Genomic DNA, 22716 nt, shown 5'->3' with positions numbered 1-22716 from the left:
CAGGGAATGAGGGTTCTGGCCGAGGTGGGGGTGAGTGGCATGGAGTCAACACACAGACACTGGGCGTCGGGTGGAAGCAGGCACTAGGCGAGGTGCTGCAGACTCGTTTATTGCTGGGCAGGGCAGGCCTTACACATCTCTTCCCCCCGCCCCCAGTGTCCCATAAGCTGGTGTGTCTCTCCCTGATAGATCCCCTCTGTCTCTAGGTCCGGGGGCAGATTATAGGTTGGCTCTTTTGCAGAAGTGCGGGCTGTGTGCTCTAGTGCGGCCTGAGCTTAGGTCTGGCACTTCACCTCCTACATACACACACACACACACACACACACACATCACCCACATCACACACACACACACACACACACACACACACACACACACACCACCCATATCATACACATACACACACACTCATACACACACACCACCCACATCACCCACATCTCACACTCACACACACACACACACTCAGTCATACACACACACCACACACATCACTCACATCAAACACACAGACACACACACACACACACACACACACACACACAAATAAGAAAATCCTTCTTAAACCCTCTGTGGCCAACCCAGGCCTGAGTCATCTCCTGCTAGTCCTCTTACCACCTCAGTGGTAGCTACGGTGGCTGCTCCCACAAGCTGTGAGCTTCCTTGTGAAGATAAGCTCCTGCCCAGGCCGTGGGCATCTCAACTTCTTACCCTGCCTCTGGTGCAAGGAGACCCACCAGGACCATGTAGGTAGGCCTAGGTATGAGTTGGGGGAGTAATAACCAAGAAGCAGTGGGAAAACCCTTACAGACCATCAGGAAGAAGAATCTTCCAGAAGGATGGAATCTATGCTGTCCAGGGGGCTGCAGATAATGTGCATCTCCACCCACACTTCTGTCAGCTCTCCTAGAAAGCAGACATGGTGTCAGGGTACACTGCAGGGATAGCCTACACCACAGTCCAGTAAGGGAAGAGCAGGCCTTGGCACCCTCTTTAGGATTCTTCTGCAATGACTGCTATCTACACCATCCTGTAAGATGGTCAGTCACCATTTAGCCCAACAGTGCCAACCTGAGATTGAAAATTGAAACAGAACTCCTCTACTGCCCAGGAAAAAAAATGGGAACCTGGATGTGTTTCATGTTCATCACACAGACATCTGTTACATGTCTACTCTGTATAAGCACTGGTCCCAGCTAAGGGTCCAGGGAAGAATATGTTGTTTTGAGGGGCTACCTGGCAACAAGCAGCATAACATTTGGGCATAAAGCCCAGGGCCTGGGATAGGAAGCATTCACTGGATTCCACAGAGGTACAATGGGAGAGAAGCTGTATGCAGTCTGATGCCCGGTCCTGCCTAGGAGACAGGAAGATGTGGACCACTAAGATGCTAGCTGCCCCTCACACCAGCTCAGCCCCACCCTGTCATTTCCCCTGGCTCCAGGACAGATGGAAAATCCAGTCTTTGCTGTCTTTTTACGTAGAATTCACTCCAAGGAACCCTTTCGACTGAGATTTAATATAACGTTGGTGGGGGGCGTGAATTGCCTACTGCCTGTCTGTGTTAAAATTCTTTGTATTGTTGTTTCTCTCTGGCTTTTGTTACGTCAAAACCCATGAATCTGAGCATGTTTAAGACCTGATTTCTAAGGGGATGCAGGCTTTCCCGCCCACTGACTATGACCCTCTGCTGTATGTGAGGCAAATGTTCAGCAGGACCAGCATATTGGAGGGATGCTCGGTCCACTTGCACCCTGCCTGTGTTTTACTTTCAATGCCCAGTCCTCCCCAAAACGAAATTAGTGGGAATACAGAGGTTATCACCTGGGCCTCAGCAGCCAGGACATTCCCTGTTCTAGTTTCATTCTGTTGCTGTGATAAAACATTCTGACCAAAAGTGACCTGGGGAGGAAAGTGTGTACTTACCTTATAGTTCCAGGTCACAGTCCAATATTGAGGGAAGTCGAGGCAGGAGCTCAGGGCAGGAACCTGGAGGCATAAACCATGGAGGAATGCTGTTTGCTGGTTCACTCACTGACTCATGTTAAATAGCTTTCTTATACAACTGGCTTAGGGAATATTCCTGCCCACAGTGGGCTGGACCCTCCTATATCAATAATCAAGACAATTCCCCATAGAAATACTCACAGGTCAATCTGATCTAGGCGAGTCCTCAGTTGAGACTTTCCTGTCAGGTGATGGAGGCTCTGTCAAGTTGACAAAGATAACCAGGAAGTTTCCCCAAGAAGTCATAACCAAGTGCAGCCAAGGCCAGGGACTATGGCACCAGCCCAGCAGTGCCCGCCTAAAATGCAGGCAGCAAATCCAGAAACACACACTCTTCAGCAGTGCCCTGTCCCTTCCTTACACAGTGAGTATGGGGCAGCTTGTGGACCCACAGCAGCACTTCACAGGACCCTCAGACATGTCTGTCAACACAGGAGAGATATAACATCCTCTTAACAAACAAAACCAATCATCATGTGTCCACACGTCAACATAATCATTCTCATTGAAATGTGACTTAAATACCTAACATTGCAACATCAGGTACAGATTTTGCACATTTTTACAACTTTATCTAATTTTAAAGCCAATGTAATTTCCAAGTAAGTACTTTAAGAGCTCAAGCCTAATAAAATTCAAATTCACCCATTCACTTAGGACAACAAGCAGTGGTGTTCTATGTATACTCATTGGGTGATAATTCACTTCAGAGCAGCAGTCTGCTGCTTCAGGTAGGCTTTATTGACAATGTTTCTGGATTTTAATTTCAATAAAGCAAACAGACAATGGTGGACCATAACTACACTCACAATAACTCAAAGACTTCACTTGCTGCCTGAGGATGACCCATCCCTCCTACCCAACTCTATCCACCTTGGAAACCCAAGGAAGGTACCACCTTGGTACTACAATGTCCCTCTTTTAGCCTACTGGGAAATCTCATCAGTGAGCTTTCTGGTCCTCTGTGTCTGATCTCTAGACAGGGCCATCTCCTCATGACCTTGTTCTCTCTCACCCATGACCAGCCTCAGGCGTTTTCCACCTGCACCTAATTCATCCTTACAAATCCTGTTCCTCCATGACCCTGCCTCCATCAGACTCTCATTGTGTTTTGAACAAAATTGACTTTATGCTACCCAGTCCCCTAGGATGCCTGCTCCTTCTCAGCTCCAGGGACCACCCTGCATTCTCTTTTCTACTTTTCACAGCTCCCTCCCAGGGCCTTGTGATGGACCACTGCTAACTCCTCCCCAGCTCAGGGCCACTCTGAACCCTACTTCTCAAGGCCCCCTCCCCAGCTCCTTACAGTTCAGGTGTCAGCACATACATCCCCTATTCCAGATGCTGCTTTTCCTGGCCTACCCTATGAGCTTCCAATCAGCTCCATGTCACCTCCTTTAAGAGGCTTCAGCTATGACCGCTGTGCTGGTGCCTCCACTGTCTACCTGGCTCTTAACTCTATCATCTACCATCTGTCTTTATTCTTTAGTCTTGTTGGAGTGTCAGTCTAGGTCACAGAAGCAGCTGTAACAGATAAGCCCCCAGGTCCTTGTGGCTAGCAAGATCTGTTTTCATTTGACTTCACACTCATGTAAAATGAAAGACATGGCTCCTGATTGGCAAGTGGATCACCTTTACCCAATGGCCCAGGGACCCAGGCTCCTTCCAACCTGGGTCTACTCCATCTTTGGGTCAGGGCTACTAGATGCTGCAGAGAGGGAAGGTGGATACCATGTCAACCCTTGGTTTCTGAAGTGGAGTATGTCTCCCCAGGCAGTGAGGACTCTACCACCTATTGCTCTCTTAGTCTGATTCCTAGGAGCCACTCATCCAGTGAGCCTTTTCATCTTCATTGAGAGGATCCATCAGTCAACAGGCACACAGGATGTAGATATCATTTCCATTCTAATGTGAAGGACCCAGGTCATCTCCAGTAGCCTGAAGCTAAGCTTAGACAAAGATTATGAAAGCAGAAGCCCGAGATGAGGGCCAGGACATGTGTACCATTCAAACACAGCAGAGGTAGGTGAGTCTGAGCAAAGGTGAACAGAGACTGCAGACTGGCACAGGGCAGGGAGCCACCCACACTGTGTGTGGTAGAAACTCCAAGACTGAAGACTGACAAGGCTTCACTGTGAGAAAAGCGAGGCCCACGTGAGCCCCAACAGAGGATGCAAGCCTGGGGAAGCTGGGCAGCTGACTGACAGGGCAGTACTTTACAGGTGTGTGTTTGACTTTCTCTGATTAGTCCTGAATTGGAAATAGAGACAAAAAGTGGGAAGTGTTTCAGTTATTGAGCAAGTCCTTACTGCCCTGGACTGGCTGCCATAGAGGAGGGGGTTTAGCTCTGCAATCCTCAAAGCTGTGGGCCCGAGTTCTACTGCTGTATGTGAGCTGCCCATTGTCTGTGTGTTCAGTCATTCATTGTTTATTTTTTAAGATAGGGTCTCATTTAGCACAGATTGGCCTCAGACTTACTTTGTAGCTGAAGATGGTCTTGAACTCCTGATCCTCCTGCCGCCATCTTCCATGTACTGGGATTAAGGTGTGTACCACCATGCCTGGTTTATGTGGCACTAGATATCAAACTCAGGGCTCTCGTGAGCTGGGAAAGCACTTTACCAACTGAACTACATCCCCAGCCCCATACTCTATCTATGTAGCCCTCTATCATTCAACTGTCAATCTGCCAGCTGCCTGTCTTTCCATTTTGTGTCTGTCTGTACAACTATCATCTATCCATCCACCTGTCATCTATCACTTATCTATCTACCCATGTATCATTCATCAACCACCCATCTGTCTCTATCCTCCATCTACCTATCATCTGTCTGTTGTCTGTCTCTGTCATCACCCCATCTGTGGATCTATCACCTATCTCCTCTATATCCTCCACTCCCCTATTCTTCTTTTTTGGAAAGCTTTGTACAGAAGAAAGTCTTACTGGGACATCACGGATGAACCTGGAATATATTGTATGAGCTGAGACAAGCGGGTCCAGAAAGACAAACATAGAAACTAATTCAAGGACTTGCACAGCGGCTGCCAGAGGCTGGATGGGGGATGCGAAGGTACTGGTTAAAGGGCACAATCTTTTAGTTAGACAGGGATAAATTCCAAGACACTATTGCAGTTTACAGTGGCCATAGTTAATAGCAATATATTATATACTTAAGAATTATATGATTAATTAGAGCCTGACAGAAAAAAAGAAGGGTCTGGCTGGGCAGGGTAGCACATGCCTATTAACACTGGTATACTTTTACAAGTACTGCAGAAAACAAGATGTCATCATATATAAAAAGTCTCTGTGGACATGCTTCAACAGAGGAAATGAATTTTAAATTAATTCCTACTGCATATGGTGAGCTCTAGTCCTAACAAAAAGCAAAACAAAACTTAAGTATTTTTGTCCTAAAACAGACGGTAGGAGTGTAAGACTTCCGGTCGCTAGTCTAAGGTTCCTGTTCCTTTTGTGCACGTGTCCCCTTCCCCAGTAGGTGTGGTGCACTGTGGAAGCTGTGCAATGTCCGAATGGACCTGTATAAGTGGTGGCACCTTAGGGTTGTAAAGTGTATGACTCTATAACCCAGATTTGCTGTATATCTATGATGGCGCTTTCTACATTGTGAACTTTATTAGGTACAAGATTTCTAGGCTAAACAGCCAACATTTTCTTTAATGCTTTTGTACTTTTTTTGGGGGGGGTCTTTTTGAGACAGGGTCTCCCTGTAGCCCCAGCTGGCCTGGAACTTACTATGTAGACCAGGCTGGCCTTGAACTCACAGAGATCCACCTGCCTTTGCCTCCCGAGTGCTGGGATTAAAGGCATGCACCACCATGCCCAATGCTTCTGTACTTTTTAAAGGACTGTTAGTGCCCTAGTAGCAACCTTTTGGACGTGCAGAATCCTCCAGTTTATGGTGGTGATGTTATATAGGGATCAGCTGGCTAAGCAAGATTTTAAAATTAAGTCAATTTGAGGATATTGATTTGAAAAATTATGACTGCTTCCTTTTGGAGGTATTTATCCAAAAGTACATTTGGGTATATTCCTGGAAGTTAAAAAAATATGTTGGAAAATTTAGGTTTTTATTAGTGCATAGAACCATTTTTATAAATTACAAAAATATTTAACAGCTATTGAATTATCTACATATAGCTTTATTAATCATTATTGTTCCAGTAGTTTTAACATTAAATTAATAATCTTAGGGAGAAAATTAAATTGTAAATGAATCATTATAAATGAAGTTACTAAGTGACTTCATATTGCTCTAAAGGACATGTAGAATTTAACACTATTCAATTAGAATAGTGTTCTGCAAAAAACATTTTAAAACCTGATACTGCTACTGTAATTTTATATGAAATAAGTGCATTTTTCAATAAAGTAATTTATAAATTTTAAAAAGAGAATTATATGGAAAGATTTTAAATGTTTTCCCTACTACCATAAAAAGTAATTCATGAGGTAATACATATGTTAATGACTTTAACAGGTCCACAGTGCACATATATATCAAAACATCACATGCACCATACATTGGTCTGATTCTTGTAAAATAAAAATAAGTTTGAAAGGAAGAGTCTAATGTCTCAGCACCTACCATGTCATAAGTTCATCCATTTTTTCATCAAGAACACAAGGCCTGCAGCCAGGAAGCAAGCAACACACAGTGGGATCTTGACAAAACATGTGGTATCCCAGACTCAAGGTGGTCTGGTGGCGAAGCTCAGGTCCTCACACAATAAACGAGTCCTCACAGTGCCGGGTGCCATCCTCCATAGGCCAAGTACCGCTTGCTGTGAAAACACATGGAGGGTGTCTAACCCAGACTGGTCCAGTGACTTCCAGCAAGTGAGACTCAAGTAGGATGAGAGGGACCTGATGGAGGTGTTAAAGGTGAAGACCCCAGAGGTAGCTGTCCAGGGTGAAAGAGAGGCCACAGAAGTGCCAGAAAAATGGTATGAGAGTCCCAGTGGCCCCGAGTAAACATCAGAGCAGAAAGGAAAGAGGAAAAGCCAACCACTTACACTGATCCCAGCACTTCGGCTGTGTCCCACTCCATCACTCCTGTCCTGCCCATGTAGATCCTGAAATAGTGAAGGAATCTTCCACAGGACCTGTGATGGTAGACACAGGAACATCCAGAGTCTGAGGATGAAGCTCCACAGTGGTGGAGACCAGCATCCCAGCTTTCACCTGAGGGCTGCCCTTCTAGGGCAGCAGACCACACACAGAAGCCAAGTGTAGAGAATAAGAGATTGCAGAGTGTGTATCCCTGGATAGGACTCCTGTATTAAACCTCATCCATCCCCCACTCAGAGACCATTGCCGAAAAGGGGACAGAAGGATTGTAAGAGCCAGGGTTGGTGTGTGAACATAAGAAACAGTCTTCCAGGCCTCCTGGAACTTGCTCACATGAACTTACAGCAACGGTGACAGCATGCACAAGACCCATGCAGACTCCAACCACACAAAAACCCAGCATAGAGCTGGGGAAATGGGCAGAAAATCCAACCTTAGCTGAGGGACTATTGGCAACTGATCACTGCTGGGTCAGAGAGAGTTGGTTTTCTTAAGAGAGTGATACTAGATAGGTTGAGCAGGCTCCAGTAGATGAACTCACACCAAGGGACATCTGGGAGGCCTTAACATATATAACAGAATGCATAAAATCCAGTGGAGGACTATGGGGGCTGCAGATAGGGAAGGGGGTATAAATATGGATTAAGATGTATTGTATGAAATGCACAAAAATTCAGTAAATGTATATATTAAAAAACATGCATACCCACCTGCCATATACATACACACCCATTTATACATGCTGGCATTCATACACTCACATATTCACAAATGTCAACTCTCACACATGCCTGCCCCATACACCTATACACACATGTACTCACACATGGTCACATGTTCTCATACACTAACCCACACTCTCCCTCATGCACACACATGCAACAGCTTACACCTCAACACACATCCATTTGTATACACACTCACAAACACCCACTTTCACACATGCCACCCCCATTTGCCTATATACACACCTACATTGTCATATGTTCTCACATACTAACATACACACTATACCCACACACCTACATGTTTACATGTACGCTCATGACTCAGGTTCATGTGTACTTGCACACATGTACACGTTTACATGCCCCACATACATGTGTTTACACATGTGCACCCACAGCACGTCAGATGGTGATGAAGGCTGTGGGGAGGCATAAAAGAGGAAGGTGGTGCTATAGGTGCCACCCATGCTCCAGAGCTGCCACCCTCCATCGCCATGTCCATCAGGAATGCTCTCTCTGTGTGAGGAAGAGTCCCAAGAATCCCGCTACAGGCTGCTTTGGGTGCACAGCCTCCCTCACTCTCCTTGCTTCTGTGATAGACAAGAGTACTGGACAGACCCTTAGGCAGGCTCCTCTGGCCCTGACACCTACCCACACCTCGACCCAGAGACCAGCCTGGCTTCACCACAGGGACTTTCCACGGTAGCTCTGTCTGGGACCCAAGCTCACCCATTCCCAGTTAGCTGCCCCATTCCAGGTCTCATACCCCTCCAACACACTGCTCCACCAGGCTGAGCGTGCAGCTTTCTCTTCCCAGAAGTCAGTGTCTTGACTCAGAGCTTTGCCATCCCACTCATTCTCAAAACCCCAGAGTCTGAAGTACTGCACAGGGCCCATTGTGAGCAACCAGTGACTTTCACATAACCTATCAAATCAGGTAAACAAAGCAGTAGAAGCCACCTACTGATGTCTAACTAAGGCCTACGACTTACCGCATGTAAATTACTGACTCACTGAAGTGATGACTGTCTATCATCAGACCTGCTTCCATAGCTACAGCAATCCAGTCCATCGAACAAGCGGGCAGCAAGGGCAATATACAGCGGTGGTTGGTCTGTATTCTACTGCTAGATAAAGTAGCAAAGCCATCGTTTCCAGACTTCAGGACTGCCATCTAGAAGCCCGGATAAGAGGAAACTTTAGATACTAATTCTAGTCTTATTTTAAATGACAGAGATCAGCTAAGAGCCTCTCATTTTGTTGACGAGAAGAGCATCATTAACTAACAATTCAGCAAAGGGTTTACATCCACTCTGGTGAGCCATGTGTGGCTCACATGGCGGGGGGCGGTTCCAGGGTGACTCAGCACAGTGGTTTATGAGAACACAACTCAGTGTTCATCCTGTGTTAGATCTTATGCCCCTCATCCATGTCCCAAGGCTGCTGTAACAAGTCCCACACACTCAGTGACTTCAGAAAACATGAATTTATTATCTATTTTTAGTGTGTATGAGTGTGTGGTATATGTACATGTGTGCATGTGAATGTGTACATCTGTATACGCATGTGGAGGCCAGAGGAGGATGTTGGGTATCCTGTTCTATGACTCTCTACGCCTCTCTCTCCTCTTCCCTCTCTCTTTCTCTCTCTTTCCCTGAGACAGGGTCTGTCACTGAAACTGAAGCTAGACCGGTAGTCAGCAAACCCTAATTATCCTCCTACCTGTGCCCCCCACAGCGCTGGCATTACCGGTGCATGCAGCCATTCAGTGTTTTTCACATGGGTGTTGGAGATTTGAATTCAGATTCCCAAGCTTAACCTCTTCTTCCCGTGTGAGCCATTTCCCCATGTCTAAATTTATTATCGTAAAGTTGAGATCAGAAATCCCAACTGCCTTTCCTAATGAAAACCAGGGTGTCAAGACCTGTATTCCCTTTGGAGGCTGCAGGAAAGACTCTTTCTCACCTTTCCATCTTCCAGAGGACTCAAGTTCCTTGCTTGGCTTATAGACTTGCTCCATCTTCACAGCACAGCAGCCTGTCCTCTGCTTCTGCCATATCTTTTCCTCCTGACCCCAACACTAATGCTCCCATCTCCTGTGTATAAGGGCCCTGATAACATGTTGGATTTGCCCGGATTAACTGGAACATGCTTCCATCTCAGGATCCTTACTGTGTGGCAGAGAAGCATGTCTGGGGAGTATGTGTGCATGTTATATGGGGTAGTGCACATGTGTACACATGCAGGTGGAGACCAGCAATCAACCTCAGATGTTCTTCCTCAGGAGTTTTGCGCTTTGCTTTTGAGAGTCCCTCACTGAACCTGGAGCTTGCCAATTCAGCTAGGTTAGCTGGCCAGTAAACCCCAGGGATCCACCATCTCTCTGACTCCTCAAGTGTTGAGATTACCAGCACATACCACCCATCTTTTCACATGAGTGCTGGGGATTGAAATCAGGTCCTCATGCTTGCCCAGCAGACACTTTGCCAACTGAACCATCTTGCCAGCCCCCATGTCAGGATCCTTCAGTTTGTTAGTGTGTCAAGTGACTACTATCTTCCACACTTCAAGGCCCCGGCTGTGCTGTTCCCTTCACTTAAAGACATTCCCCTTACTGTGGACAAGGGCGGCTGCTCTAGCTACATCACCACAATGTTTCCTTGCAACCTCCTTTAACTCTCCTGGACCACAGGAAGCCCACATTCTGCATGGCACTGGGCATGTGCTACAGGCGCTCTTAAACTCTGTCTACCCTATTTGTGCATTTGCTGTCCTTCTGGCTTAACTTCGGTTTCCCCCACTGGACTGTGCTGGAAGGGGCTACTGTCTCCAGGGGCTACTGTCTCTGTCTTCCTGAAGCCCTCTTGGGGTTTCATAGCTCCCTGGGGATGCTGGGACACTCTACCTCTCCTTGCTTGCTGTCTGAAGGGGAGAGTAGAGACTCTGGAGAAGCAGGGATTCTCAACAGGACCCTCATCATAACCACCCAAGGACATAGGTCAGAAGGTCAGTGCCCCTCTGCCTCTCCCATGGGTTCTGGGATGGCTCTATGCTCAGCCTTGCTGGACACAGACTCAGAAGCCCATGCTCCAGGGTGTGTAGTGCAACCATGTTCTGCCCAGGTGCTGGGAGACTATCACTCATGCTGGTATATTATAACCATCCTAAGCAGGGGCCAGGGCTCCAGCATGCACATGTCATTTCACCACAGTGAAATGACCCAAATCAAGTGCAGGGAGGCCACAAAGGATTCTAAAACATGATGACTTTAGGAACAAGACACAAGGGACAAGGACATTTTCCTGGGAGATCAATTACTGCACCCCCTGAAAACTCTGAACTTTCTTTGACCTCTGCTTAAGGCCTACTTGAAGCCAAATTGAAAATTAGGGTCCATCTGCTTATCTCTTAGTCTGGCTGATTTCACTATGATGACTGGGGAGGTGGTCACATTGGATCCAGTCTCCCAGAGAAACCTAGCTGGATGCCTTAAATGTACAAGCTCAAAGAAAACCCAGCTCATGACAGACAGCCACGAGCCATCATGGCATCAGGAATGAGGAAGTGACCCCTGCTGAGGCTCCCTTCCAAATTATTTTTCTCAGAAAACCTGCATTTTGATCATGTGACTGGACACGTCTCTCAGATGCTAATTTGCACCACATGCTCATTCCTGGGGCCACCATGCCATGGGAACAGGCCAGCATTCCTGGATGAGGACACAGCTGCAATGTCTGAGAATAACATGAATCTCCTCCATGAAGGAGAAGCTGGAGGTCCACAGGCTGTGGTATTCTGTTGTGTTCTGTTGTTATGCCTCTCGAACCGATTGATGATTTAAAATTATTGCCGGAATAATTCCGATGTGTTTCTCATTAATGAGGGCTTCTGAAACCTGTGTGCCATCAGAAGTGGCTTCTTCAACTTTCCACAGAAGATATTACTGTCACTTAAACAGTTTAAGTTACTTTCCCACAGGATGTTGAATTCTTTTCTCACATACCCCAAGAGAATGAACATTGATGCTATGTAGGGTGGAGACAGACTTAGGGGAAATGGGAGTGTTCTCACAGGACAGGGTGTCCGAGCTCACCATGGTGATGAATATCAGTATGAATTTTAGAGAGCAAATGTTTGAAAGTGTAGGGTTTCCAATATCCCCTTCTTGTGAATAACTACTGTGTGCATGTGGGTGTATTGCTGGTATATTTATACATCTTAAACAGTAAAAATGGGACACGCCACTCCTCTAAAGAGGGCTCCCACGAGAGTGCTGGCTTAAAGGGCATTGCTTGAAACAGATGTCTCTCCTGCAAATCTGCTCCAGGAAGTGAGAGAAAGAAAAATATTTCCCTGGAACAGCTCAGCCTGGCAGAGCAGGAACTGTAGATCTTGAGTGCTTGAGACCAAGAGTCTCTTAAACTCTGCTTCAATATTTGAGGATATGAAATCTGCCCTTGGCCTTGGTCCATTTTGGAGAGGTGAAGTTGCCTCTCTGGCAGCAGGGAGGCTCGTTGGAGGTTTTGTGCTGAGAACACTGTTAAAGGGCTGATCAAGCTTTTCCCACCAGCATCCATTCTGCTGCCTGGCTCCCAAAGCTTACAGAAAGGTCTAGTAGGAATGACCTCCAGCAGGGTGTCCACAAGTTGATGTCAACAGGCCAGATGGCTGTCCAGTGTCCCAGAATCAGGGGCCACCAGACTCTTCCTGGCTCGACCTTCACCTTCCACCCCATTTTCACACCATGGTACCCCTGAGAAATGGGCTGCCTAGTAGTCCCGCCCCTCACTTCCCTGACAGTGCTGCTGGGAGACTCCAGCAAACCCCAGGGCGTTCTCCACAACCAAGAGGTGCCTTCACCATGTTATAGAAAGGCCCTCCCTCACCAGATCCTGGTACTTTGCTTTTGGATTCCAGCCTCCAATCCAGAAGCTAAATAAACCTCCACTCTTTATAAATTACCTGGTCTCAAATATCATGTTATAGTTTCAGAAATCAGACAAACCAGAAAAGGGAAGTGGGTGCTGAGGTGGGCAGCTAACAGGCTCAGCCATAGCTGTCCACCTCCTCAGGGAGGCAGAATACTCCCACCACCATCTGGGAAAGGCACAGGAGTTTGTGGTCCACAGAGAGGTAATGAGGTTATATCAGGAAGCAATTGTCATCAGCTTTAGGTGGGAAACCAATCTTCTGGGCAGCCCTGTCTACAGATGCCCCTATGGTCCCAGTGATTTCCAGTGAGGGACAGAGCTGACACACTAAAGTGGCTGCAGGTCCATAGCCGGGAGATATGCATCAAGTGCAGTTCCTCACGCACACCAGAATGAACCAGCACAGTGCTGGTAAGCAATCCAACCTTGCAGGAATAGAAAAGCTACCACTCAGATGGGAGAAAGTGACTCCATGGGAATCGCTGAAATACATTGAGGAGACACCAGAACATGGTCCTTCACCATGGCTGTCATTACACCATTACATGCCACCTGTATAACAAGCGTCCACAGGAGCACGGGACTGAGATTGCCTCTGTGGCTCACTGGCTCTGACTGACGCTCGTATCCTGACAGTTTTCATTAAAGCCTTGATCTGGGCTTTGGGGGTCAGTGAGTCCCAGTGAATATGTGGACATTTCCACCAACACAAGACTGTCCAGCCTGTGGAGTGAGACTCTAATGACATTTTTTAACTGTCTTGGGACATAAAACTATGGAGGGAAACATCTAGGATGGTGTGGCATTACCACATGTGCTGGATAGCTTTAGTTGTCCTCAAATGAAGAATTGCCTCTATTGGATTGGTCTGTGACCATGGGTTAGGGGCATTTTCTTGATTGTTGAGTGTTGTGGGAGGGCCCAGCTGACTGTGGGCTATGTCATCCCTGGGCAGGTGGTCCTGTGTTATATAAGAAAACAGGCTGAGCATAAGCCAGAAAGAGAAGCCAGTAAGCAGCAGATCTCCATGGTCTGTGCTCCAGGTTCCTGACCTGAGTTCCTGCCTTGACTTCCCTCAGTGATGGACTGTGACCTGGAAGATGTAAGAGAAAATACACCCCTTCCTCCCCAAGTTGGTTTTGGTCAGTGTTTTTATCATAGCAATAGAGAGGCAAACTAGAACACCATGCCATATTACAGTTAATACAAAAAAACCTAACTCTTAGGACCGAAACTCAGAGGACACCTGTTCCCCCAGATGCCCCTTAGAACTGTGCCATGGAGTCAGACCTCATCTATACTTTTATTCAAAATTGTTTTTCCAGCATCAATTTGGGGGAACTACAAACTTAGATCCACTATTTTCTTAGACAATCTTGACCTTTCATCCCAGGTCTAGAACTTCTCACAATGTGATTCTTCCTAATCTTCATTGTTTTCAATGAAAATGCATGTGCTGCCTTTCAGGGCTTTGATACGTTAATGCTCAAGCATACCAACGTTCATCTATTATCTTTGGATGGAGCAGCAAATTGATGTTCTAAGGAACCAAGATCATGGTTCAGTGACTTTGTAGTCTTTTTTTGGTTGCAAAGTTTTAAGACATTAAATCCAGATCCTGTCCGTTTTATGAAAGTCATTCCTACAGGATGGAGGTAGGGAGCTAGGGACTGGCTCAGCTGATAAAGCGTTTTCTCTGTGAGTGCAGACCCGAGTTCAATTCCCAGGACTCATGTGAAAAAGTAGGCATGGTAGTGTGCAGTTGCAATCCCAACAGCACTCAGGAGGCAGAGAGACAGGTCCCTCAGTCTCGCTGGCCAGTCAGCCTAGCCCAATTGGTGAGCTCCAGGCCAATGAGAGACCTTATCTCAAAGGAAGCAGATGGCATTCCTGAGGGTGACACCTCAGATTGCTCACCAGCCTTCATCCACATATGCAGACATGTGCACCTGTACATATACACACAAACATGAGCACACATGTTTTGAAGAAAGAGGAGATGTAGAATGGATCAAACTGTCTGTCCTATAGGAAATGATATTGCAGCAAACCTGGATGACTGCAGGTGAATGGATATCTGATATCCATGAGAGAGATGGCAGGAGAGTGCCGAGTGACAGCAAGTCACATATGTAGACATTGGGCACTGTTTCCTGGTTTCCTGTCCTCACCTCAGGAAACCCAGCAAGCCACTGTCCCCGTGACAAATCCCTAGTCCCAACTTACAAGCGAGGAAACTGAGGTTCTGGGTCTTAGGTGGCTTGCATAGCAGGAATTAGCACACACTTGCATGTAGTCACTGGGCAGAGTCCAAACCCATTGCCCTTCCCACTGTCTCAAAAACTCAACTTGCCTCAAAATAAGCTCATTTGTATCTGTCCCTCCCCAGAAAGAACCTCTTCTGTTCCTGTAGCTCTGTAGGGGTCCCAGGAAACCTGACGAAAGAAACATTTTAAAAGACTTGAGTTTATTTTTATTTTCTGAGTATGAATGTTTTGCCTGCATGTATGTAGGTGCAACACATGTGTGCAATGCTACAGAGGTCAGAAAATGGCATTGGATCCCCTGGAACTGGAGCTGTGGACAGTTGTTAGCCACCATGTGGGTGCTGGGAACCAAACCCGAGTCCTCTGTAAGAGCAGCAATGAGTCATCTCTCCAGCCCCGATCTAAGTAAGTCTTAAATCCTAGCCCCTAGGAGAGGCAGACCTCTCTGTCTCTCTCTCTCCTCTCTGTCTCTCTCTTTTTCCTCTACCCAGCCTCTCTCCTCTTTTCCTTTCTTTCTCCCTCTCCTTTTTCACCTCCTCCCTCCCTCCCTCCCTGCCCTCTCTCTTTCTCTTTCCATCTCACTCCCCCACTCCTGTTCCTCCCCCTGCCCTCTGACCTCTCTTGCCTTTGCTACCTCTTATTCCTGTCCCCAGGCTGAGCATCCTTAATCTGAAAATCCAGAATCTTCAAAACTTTAAAGTCTAGACGTTCTTGAGGGCCAACACGATACCTCAGACGAAACATTCCTAATATGATCTCCCATGGCAATGCTGTGGTTTGACGACTGTGTTGTAGCTGGAGGCTTGGAACCCAGTTCATGGCTGTGTTTGGAAAAAGTGGGATCTTTAGTAGTTGGGGCCTAGTAGGAGGTTTGAGGTCATTGGAGGTGTGTCCCTGGAGAGGACCAGAGGACTCCAGTTTGGAACCCAGTTCATGGCTGTGTTTGGAAAAAGTGGGATCTTTAGTAGTTTGGGCCTAGTAGGAGGTTTGAGGTCATTGGAAGTGTGTCCCTGGAGAGGACCAGAGGACTCCAGCCTCCCTTTCTTTCTCTTCCTCTCCCTTCGCTTTCAGCCACCTGAGGTAAGCCGTATCAATACATTTTTATTGTCAACTTGACACAACCTTGAGTTACCTGGGAAGAGGGAGCCTCAATTAAAGAATTCCTCAGATCAGATTGGCCTGTGGACATGTCTGTGGGGGAGTGTTTTGATTATTAGTTGAGGTAGGAAGGCCCAGGCTCCTATGGGCAGCACCATTCCCCTGACAGTTAAACTTTAAGATGTGTAGGAAAGCTAGCTAAGGGGCTGGAGAGATGGCTCAGCATTTAAGAGTACTCACTGGCTGCTCTTGCAGAGGATAGGGGTTTGGCTCCCAGAACCCATGTTGGGCAGCTCGCCATAGCCTGTAACTCCAGTTCTATGGACCCAATACTCTCTTCTGAACTCTGAAGGCACTGCACTTGCATAGTATATACTCATACAGACATACACATAAATAAAAATACTTTTTAAAAAATAGCCATCTAGTGATGTGCATGTAGTAAGTGCGGCAAAACCAAACTCAGCGTCTAGACCTGGATCTTATTCCCAAGAGACCTCAATATGCGTGTGAAATATCATTAAAGTCACAAAACCATAAAATATTTCTGCTCCAAAACACTTTGTATAAGAGATAGTCACCTGGTGTGAGGTAGTCCTTGCTTCTCAAACTTCAGCATCTGAAGCCAGCGTTGAGTGGACTATGGTGCTGAGGAAAACACAGAACTATGGGGGAAAAGACCTCATGGCACAGGCTGAGGAAGGGAAAAGACATGTCACTCAGCCTCAGCGATTGACAGGCCATCAACACCAATGCACCCTCAGTGACTGATGAGTCATCAATACCAATGCAGAATGATTCTGATATTGAATAGGAAGTGGCAAAACTGGGCTGGTCACTGTCATATTTTTCACCAGACCCTCTGCTCATCCCTAAACACATTGTCTCTGTCTCTGTCTCTTTATGTCTATGTCTCTCTCTCTCTCTCTCTCTGCTTGTACACTGGTACATGTGGGGAGGCATGTGTGTGTCATTCCTCAGGAGTCCTCAGTGTCATTCCTCAGAAGCCTGCCACCTTGCTTTGTTGAAACAGGGTCTCTCACTGGCCTAGGACTCACTGATTTAGCTTCATGGTCTGGCCATCCACCCCTAAGGATCTGCCTGCCAGTTTCCTAGGCACTAGGATTACAAACAAGTGCCAGGCTCCTCACATTTGCATTAGCAGCACTTTACTGATTGATTCATATCCCCAAACTCCGTAAACATCTTTCTACTGCGAACTTACCAAGTGTTGCATGGGGACCTGGGCAGGAGGGAAATGGAGGTGTGAACCAGGACCTCCTGCATTGGTGTGCTAGCTACAAGGGAGTGTTTCTCCTTCAGGGGTATTTGGGGTGTGGCTCTCTGATGCCTACACATATCTTTCTCTCTTCTTGGTACCCTCTGACTTCCAGATCATCACAGGTCTTCCATAATACAACCTGCTGAGAAGACTGGGTTATAGGATATTAAACCAAACACACGCATCACAGGACTGTCACATCCACCTCCATCTTTGATTTTAGGATCTAGTCATTATTCTAAGCTTAGTCTCCCTTTCCAAATCTAGGTTGTTGAGCAGTCACTAAGCAGCAGTTGCTAAGTCAGAAAATGGTTTGCCTTTTCTTACAAATGAGTGGTGTTCACATACCCATGACCAGAAAGCTGCCTGCTGATTCCATGGAAACAGACGCATGTAGCCACGGGTGACATGTGGCCCAGGTATATCTGCATCTTCTGAAGGTTGTGTAGCTTTGACTGTTGGGTCACACCCTCTTAGGAGAAATCCTGTACATTATTATTAGAATGGAAGGAGCAATGTGGTACTCCAAGCAGAAGTAAGAAATCTGATGCACATGCATTAGGCTTTTATTCTCTGTGTTGATCACCTGTGGGCGTCTATGTCAATTACCATATGCTACAAACAGAAGCTTCTCTGATGAGGGTTGGGAGATGCATTAATCTATGGGTATGAAAATAAATACTTAGGGGGCTGTTTACCACTATGTCTATTTAACAGAATAACAGTACCAGGTTCTCCCCTATGGCCTATGACCTAGCCAGCAATAGGACCTAGGCCCAGTTAACCATACCAGGTGTGAGTTTTGTCTTGTGGAAAAATCCTTAAATCCAGTCAGAAAATGACTAGTTACTCCTGTAACATTTGTGCCACTATTGCACCAATGGGCATATTTTGCCAGGATAGTCATTATCGTAGTTCACAGGGATCACAGCTTGGTAAGATTGTTTATTTTTGTCTCCTGATAGCCTGCACCTGGTAGCCTGCACAGCACTTTCTATCACTACGAAAGCCTAGTCAGTAGTGATGAAACTTGTAGGTTGGTACCAGCTTGCTTTCTCCATGTTCTCCTCCTGCAAGTTTACAAGTTATTAACAATTGATGGATGCTGGGAGAAAGAGAGAGAGAGAGAGAGAGAGAGAGAGAGAGAGAGAGAGAGAATTTCCTTCAGGGATGCAGCTACTGAGAAGCTACCCATGCTCCAGCAGAGGCCCTTCACCCATGCATATACAGGCATTAGGTGAACTCAGTGAGTTTTTAGAAGGGGGTGAATGCCGGGTGTGATGGTACACATCTTTAATCCCAGACCTCAGGAGGCAGAAGCAGGTGGATCTCTGTGAGATCGAGGCCAGCCTGGTCTACAGAATGAGTTCTAGGCAGGCTGGGACCAAGAAGACCCTGCTAAAAAAAAAGTAGAATAAAATAAAAAAGGGGATAGTAGTGGGAAGATGGCTTGGTAGTCAAGAGAACTTGCTGTTCTTATAAAGGACCTGTTCCCAGCACCCACAATGGTGGTTAACTCCATTTATAACTCCAGTTCCAAGGGATCTGATGCCCTTTTCTGGCTTCCGTGGGCACAGGGTATATATGTGATGCACATACATACATGCAGGCAAAACACTTATGCACATAAAATATAAAAATAAATCTTAAAAAAAAATCCAACACATGAAGCTAGAAGGGAATGGGGGGGGAGGTACGGAAAGGGTCAGAGAGAAGGTAATGGGGGTAGATTTGATCATTTACAATTTTAAATATTAAAATTAAATTTAAAAACTTGAAAAGATGCATGATGTGACAGAAGGGGCCACACGAGGCGCTGGGTGCTTTCCAGAGCTGGCAACCCCGGGCTTCTCTCCCTTTCAGTCACACCGTGATTAAGCTGATCCCGAAGCAGCTTGTAGAGAAATGGAGAAACAGTCACAGTGGAACAGGAGTTGGTCCCCATGGGGAGGCACAAGTTTGAAGCCCAAGAAAAGGAAATGATGTTGTCAAGGAGGCGTTGGCCCTGCTACATGGATCCAACATGGTCTTTAAACTCCTGGGACCTGTGCTTGTCAAACAGGAGCTGGAGGAGGCTTGGGTCGCAGACTGCTGGGCTGTATCATAGCTGAAATTAAAGCCATACGTCTCCCAGCCTTGGGACATAGAGGAGCAGTCTGGACAACAGAGGGGCAGTCCAGCTCAGCTGCAGCAGGAATTCCAGAGGGCCAGGGTGCCAAAGCAGAGGTTTCTGGGAAGACTGGGGTCGGGGAGGAGAGGGAATGAAGTAGCTTTGGGGGGCTATACTATAGTAGCTAATAAGATGTGAAACCCTGGGGTAGGTAAAGAGGCCTGATACATGATTTAGAGGGGGTCCTCTGCCTTCTGAGATTTGGGAGGGTATAAAATAGGGAGGTGTGGCATTGCAGTCAGCAGCTGTGAAACAGAAGCCAAGTCCACTGCAGAGCTCATTAACAATGAGATGTCAGAAGAAACCGCACATGTGGGAAGCAAGATAGGGCTTGTGTGTTCAAGGTCTTGGGAAGAGATGCAGGATGGGGGTCATTGCCTAGATGTCTGCATCCACCTGTGCCTGTTGCCACAACACCTCTGCTTATCCGGACCCCCAGGCATTCCCTGGCACCAGCATCTCTGAAGACTGTCCTTGTCTGTTTTCTTCCCAGGAAACAGAGGGCATTACTAAGGAAAGATGAAGTCATGGACAGGCAGGTTCTTATACGCCTGATTAGAAAGGGATCTGTGATGGAATAAGGTGAAAGATAAAGTGGGTGGTGGCAGAGGGGCTCTTTGAGAGACCAGGAAGCAGGACAGCACACACAAACCCACTACTTGGAGACAGAGCTGAGACATAGGACACACAGCCTCCACCCGACCCTCACAGGCAAGGGAAGATCCTCACAGCTGACGAGGTTGTCACACAGAGGAAAATAAATTAATCTAAGGAGGAAGCGGCTGAGCAAAAATGCAAGGAGAACCCAGAACACAGACAGGTGCATGGCTGCTTATAAGGGTGGGGGATGGACAGACTAAAACTACCGACATGGCAACATTTTAATAACCTCTGCCAAGGTCAGAAGTGAGAGAGGATGACACAGGGTGTCACAGATGAATTAGAGACTCAAAAGAAGGTTAGAGTTCATTCTCTTCTATGCCAGGCCACTGGGGGATGGGTAAAGGATGCTGGCTAGGATGGAAACATAGTGAGAACTGAGACTCGGCAGGCTGAAGCCTCTCCACACCCATCTGTTCTTAGAAAGGCCATGAGAGAATCCAGCAGCCCATCTAGGGACGTGTCAAGTGAGATTGTCATCTACCCAAGGCTCTGAATGGGAGGAAGAAGGTTTCCCATGAGAAATCAAAGACTGGAACTATACCACATGCATGCAAGAGTTCCAGTTTCACACTATTAATGTGGTTCACGGAAGCTGGAGCCAAGAAATAAATGTAAAAACTTGCCTTGGATGGGTGAAACCTGAGCCCCCCCCCCAGCAAAAGACAAACAAAGTCACTCTGTGGGAACATTTTCGCAACCCAGGACACATGTACACTGGCCTCCAGGACGGCTCCAGCTGGGTCTCCCACATACCCCTTCCATTTCCTGTTGCAGCTCCGCTGAGCATGCAGATTTTAGTCTCTCCAGTTCCCACTGGAGGGAAAGGGCTCTGGAAGAAAGGCCGCTGTGGGTCGGTTGGCACAGCAAGAGCATAAGATTCCAGGAAGGGTCAAATCTCTGACATCTGAAAGTAAGGAAGTTACTAAAACTATCAGGGTTGAGGTTGGAGTGATGGCTCAGTGAGTAAGAGCACCTATTGTGTAAACATGAGGACCTGAGTTCAAATCCCTAGCACCCAGGTAAAAAGTCAGGCATAGCTGCCATCACCTGTAACCCCAGCACTATGGGGAGGGGCACTGAGATAGAAGGATCGTTGCAGGTTACCAGTCACCAGCCTAGCTTCAGGTTGAGTAAGAGACCCTTTCTCAAAGGAATAAAGCAAAGAGTGATAGAACAGGATACCTGCCATCCTCTTCAAGTCTCTGAGTGGGCACGCACACACACACACACACACACACACACACACACATGCACACACATGTGCACACACACACACGTGTACACACACCCCAGAATCAATCCTCAAACAGGGTAGTTTTCCAGAACACAGGTTAATACACAAGAACCAATCACTCTTCAGCATGTTATCAACAAGCATATCATTTACAACATCACCCAAACTATAAAATATTAGATATAAGTCTAATTTTAAAATGTGCCCGAGCTATCTGCAAATTGAGAAAGTTTATGTGGAAAAATCAAAAGTCCTAGAACAGCCAACATAATAAAAGAGAAGAGCAAGAGGGTGAAGGGGAGAAGGAGGCAGAGGAAGAGGAGGAAAAAACCTGGAGGGGAACATTTCGGTCCATGATCACAGTCTTTAAGACAATGAAATATCAAAACCTGTAAATAATGTGTATGGCAGCTTCATCACCAGAGCTAGAAGTCACTACAATGTCCTTAAAGTGGCGAGGATAAACTGGGGTGCTGTAAAGATGTGAACAGAAGATATTTTGTGTCTGTGAAAAGCCACAGAATTTTAATGTACAAGTTGTGAACCTTCACGTACACTAATGTTTTTATTTATTTTTATTTTTGTGTGTGTGAGAATGAGTATACACACATACGTGTACAGGTGAACACACCTGTGTGCACACGGGGAGGCCAGTGGAGGGCCTCAGGCAGCCTGCTCTACCACTTCCCGTTTTATCCCCTTGATGCAGGGTCTCTCACTGAACCTGGAGTTAGGGTGGAGACCAGCAAGTACCAGTGACCCTATTGTGCCAACCCCCATCTACACTGGGGTTATAGTGTGCCCATGCCCAGCTTTTTACTTGGGTATTGGATATTTGAACTCAGTCCTCATGCTTGCACAGCAAGCTCTGGTACTCACTGAGTCATTGCTCCAGACCATAGACAATTAACTGTTAATCCATGTACGAAGTTATGGATTCTAGGGTAGAATGCAGAGTGGGACAGATATATATTACTATATCACAAATGTACAATATTGGTTTGAAAAGGGGTGCCTGGAGATCTCAGTACCACTGGAGCTGAGCATAGTCTATAAAAACCAAAGATAGAAGGAACATTCAAGTTGCCATCCACACTGGCAGGCTAATGCAAAAAGAAATATATAACCAAGTCAATTGATATAAAATTTTATATTTTCATAATAAAATATATCTATGATTTCAAAAAAATGTAGAAAGCTTTCTAGCAAAATAGGAAAGGAAGGAAATTCCATGGTCATCACAA

The sequence above is a fragment of the Nannospalax galili genome, unplaced genomic scaffold, assembly GCF_000622305.1.
Source record: "Nannospalax galili isolate Female #2095 unplaced genomic scaffold, S.galili_v1.0 scaffold367, whole genome shotgun sequence".
NCBI classification, from domain to species: Eukaryota; Metazoa; Chordata; class Mammalia; order Rodentia; family Spalacidae; genus Nannospalax; species Nannospalax galili.
This window is presented reverse-complemented; position numbering follows the sequence as displayed.